Genomic DNA, 4,234 nt, shown 5'->3' on the forward strand with positions numbered 1-4,234 from the left:
TTCAAAGCCCTAACGCTGGAGACCCTAACCTTAAAAAAAAAAAATAAGACCTTAAAACCCTAACCCTAAATACCTGACCATAACTAAAACCCTAAGACCCTAACCCTAAAAACCCTATCAACACTAAAACCACAAAATACTTTAAAACCTTAACACACTAACCCCCAAACCCTAACCCTTATAACTCCAACCCTAACAACCTTAAAATCCTAACCCTAAACCCTGGAAACCCTAACCCTGAAAGCCAACCCTAGTGCCTTAGCCCTGAAACCTTAACACCCTAACACCTTATTAGAAACACTCTGTAACCAATACCATAGGCTCAGGCAAGTATCTCAGTGAGGTAGCATTTTTATTCACGATTGCAATGGCAGGCGTCCCACAAGCCACCTACTAGTTCCATAACACAGTTTATATAATTTTTTTTTTCCTCTCGGTGACCAGGACCCTCCCCAGTTTCCCCATTGACTGGGTAATCCATGTTCACAATCTATCCAGTGCTTCACAGAAAATACACAGCTGCTGGCCTGTTACTAGTCAATTTTATTTTTTTCTTGACTGTTTTCCTCTTTGAGGTGGTAATGTTTCTTACACCGTGATTTCCACCCAATTGCTCTAAGGATTCTGGTTGTCTGCATTTTACAAGGTTGTCTGTTAAGCTTTCTTATCACTGCAAGCATATATCAATACCACCTTCCTTCCCTCTAAACGATGTAACTCTGTGCAAAAACATTTTTATTCCCACAACCTTGATCCCCTTACCCTAAAATCCTTATTCTCTTTAACCCTAACAACTCTAACCACAACCCTAACCCTTCATATCAACCCCCCGACGCTAATGACACTGACTAATGATCCAAACCCCAAACCCCAGGCAACCAACAAAGAAACAGACACAAAGCTGAAAACTACAAAAAAGGCAAAACCCTGGATACAGACCCCAAATCACAAACACGCTACCAAAATGCTACAGAAAAGCCCCAGACGCAGGCCCCAAGCACTACAGCTAGGCCCCAGAAGCTCTAGACACATCCCAAAGCCAAAATGCAATCCCCAAACACTACAGAAAAGCCCCCAAACACCAGACACAGGCTGCAGAAGTCTACAAGCAGGCCCCAGCCACACCCGGATGCAGACCCCAACTGTCCACAAGCAGCTCCCAACCCACCCCCCCCATGAACTGGACCCCCCACCACCACCACCCAGATGCATGCCCCAGGCCCCAGGCCTCAGCCCCAGCCCCCACACCCCAGACTCAGGCCCCAAAGGTGTACAACCAGCTCCCAACTGCCCCCCTCAAAGGGAGGCCCCAAAGCCTGCCAGAGGACCCTAGAGCGTACAAGCAGCTCCCAACCCCCCCGGCACAGGCCCCAACCCCCCCCCAGACACAGGCCCCAAAGGTGTACAAGCAACTCCCCATCCTCCCCAGAGGCACGCCCCAAAGGTGTACAAACAGCCCCAACCCCCCAAGACCCAGACCCCTACAGCGTAGAAGCAGCTCCCAACCCCATGCCCCCAAGGCACATGCCCCAACCCCTCCCCCAAGGCAGGCCCTAACAGTGTACAAGCAGCTCCCACCCCCCCCCCAGACGCAGGCCCTAAAGGTGTACAAGCAGGCCCCTACAGTATACAAGCAGCTCACAACCACCCCCCCAAAGGCAGGCCCCAACCCCTTCAGATGCAAGCCCGAAAGGTTAAAACCAGCTCCAACCCCCCCCCCCCCGCCCCGCCCCGCGCAGACGCAGGCCCCAAAGGTGTACAAGCAGTTCCCAACCCCTCCAAGGCAGGCCCCAAAAGTGTACAGGCAGGCCCCTACAGTGTAGAAACGCTCCAACCCCCCCCCTTCCACCTCGAGGGAGGCCCTCCCCCCCCAGTATACACGAAGCTCCCAACCCCCTCTCAGAGGAATGCCTAAAAAAGTATACAAGCAGCTCCTAACACCCCCCCCCCCCCCAAAAGAGGCAGTCCCCAAAGGTGTACAAGCAGGCCCTCAAATCCCTTAGGTGTACAAGCAGGCCCTTCAAATCCCTTAGCCCCTGCGCCAGCTTTATTGGCGAGCAGCGAGGCTGGGGGGGGAGGGGGGCAAGACAGCCTTAAATAAAATACAAATATAAAAAGTGTTATAAATGGCTGTTATAAATCCAAATAGGATTACAATCAAAGTTTACAATTTATTAAACGAATAGAGGCAAGCAAGCAGCGCTGGATGCGCCGGGAGTCTCTGCTCCCCCAGGACGCACACCTGTTACGTAAGGCGGCTGGTTTTGATGCTCCCAGGCTAATACATATTCATTACTACTTCGAGAAGAGGCAGGGTTATTAGAATTGGTTTCCGGAATCCGAAACCCCTCCCAGGGGCGCCTGCGTACCAGTCTCTGGTGGTCTCTCGGGGCTTGCTCGGGCTGAATGCTGGTTGTCTTCCTCCCAGGCTTTTGTCCTTCAATTGTCCTTCAGCTCCCCCTTCCTCCTCGTTTGGGAGCCTCTGCGCCGGATTTCAGAAACTCTAGCAACATCCCCTGCAGTAGTCAGCACTTTTCCCTAAAAACCCCTTTGTTCTCTTATCACCTAGACCCGGGCCTCGATGTTAACCCTTCAAATCCCTTAGTGACACGAATTGCTGGACCATTCCTTACAAAAGGAAGGATAAAATATGTAGAGGAGCAATGGCACACGCGAAAGCCCAGCGCCGCGGGCAGAGGCAGCGAAGGTTGACGGCAGAACAGTGCTCGGTTTGAACACGGAGAGGGAAAGCGAGGGGAAGGTGGCCGAAGCCGGCCGCAGTCTCTGAGCTCTCCTCCTCCTGATTGTTTTCTCTCAAAGCCATTTCTGTCTGTGTGCGGGCACCCGGAGCCGGCAGAAGTCCCCGTGAAGTCCTTCGGCAGGACGGAGGGCTGCGTGGGCTCCAGTGAGAGAGGGAGTTAGGAGAATCTTATCAAGTAGAGATAGAGCGCTGACAGCGTTAAACTAGGATGCTACTTAGCGTCTTTGCTAACTATGGTGCATTGTGCCAATTAACTAAAGCAAGAAGCCTTGGGGCCCTTACCAAGGTCAGTCTCCTCATAAGAGAGTGAGCCTGTCTTAAGAAACTGGGAGAAACTGGTCCTGCAGATGGACAAGAGCCAAGGAGCAACTGAGTCTGTGCAAAGACAAGAGGTCAACTAGCGGTGACGAGGAAGAGTCATCAATCTTCATGCCCACGACCTCCCGTGCTGCCCAGCGCTGAATAAACATACCTACTTTACAATCTCACTGATTGTGGAGTCCCTTTTCCGCAAGTCACTAGCAGCGGTTTCTTCCGCAGAGGTTTTCCCAGAGCCGCTTCAAAGCTTCCCTCGCGGAGCTGGGGCGTCGCAGGGGGTCGTCAAAGCACGCGCACACACACACACACACACACACACACACACACACACACAGGCGTTGTTGTCCAAACAGAAAGTATTTACAACAAATTCGACAAGCGGTTTTCCTCTGCCAGCAGCAAATGCCTGAGGGCCCCTACAGCTTCACAAATCATAGCACAAAGAGCCTAAAGTTCCTCTAAAATTTAGGGAAATGATTCAAAATAGATCTGCTAGGGGAAAACGATCACTGGCGGCAGGGTACACAATACACGCGAGTCTCAGCTCTCCTCCGCAGGGTCAGTGCCCACGCCCAAGTGCGACGCTGATGGCACCCGAACATTTGCTGTAGCAGGCAGCAGAGCCAGCAGCTCAGGGGAGCAATTTTAAAAACCAGGAGGCACTTAAACCAACCCTTAATTGACCCAGTTACTGCAGGAGAGTCCCGACTACTCGCCCTGGAGTCCTACTGTCACCAGCAAAAAGCACCAACCAAAGCTTGGGGGAACTTTGGTACAGCACAAGAGAAGGGAGTGGGGGTAGCGTAGCCGTATCGCAGAGCTGCTGCTTTTCACACCATTTTATCATCCCTGATAATTGAAAGTAAGGCCGGGTGGGCTGACCCCACCACCACCACTCCTGGCAGCATGTTTGGTCCACAACACTAGAATAATTATTTTGCTCCCTCCCGCCCCTACAGCTTCATCATCTGAAAAGATTACAGTCAAAACAATGGCATACACAAATAAAAGTCAAGAGTTGACATAGTAACTCCGGGATTTGGGTATCAACTGTCCGAGAAATCAGAACACCCAGGCTTCACAATGTGCCCAACATCGAGCTGTGCCAAGGGGGGCGGAAGGAAGAAGCTTTCCGTTTAAGCCTTCAGAGCATCG

Source organism: Anser anser (genome assembly GCF_964211835.1).
Source record: "Anser anser genome assembly, contig: HAP1_SCAFFOLD_73, whole genome shotgun sequence".
Taxonomy (NCBI): domain Eukaryota; kingdom Metazoa; phylum Chordata; class Aves; order Anseriformes; family Anatidae; genus Anser; species Anser anser.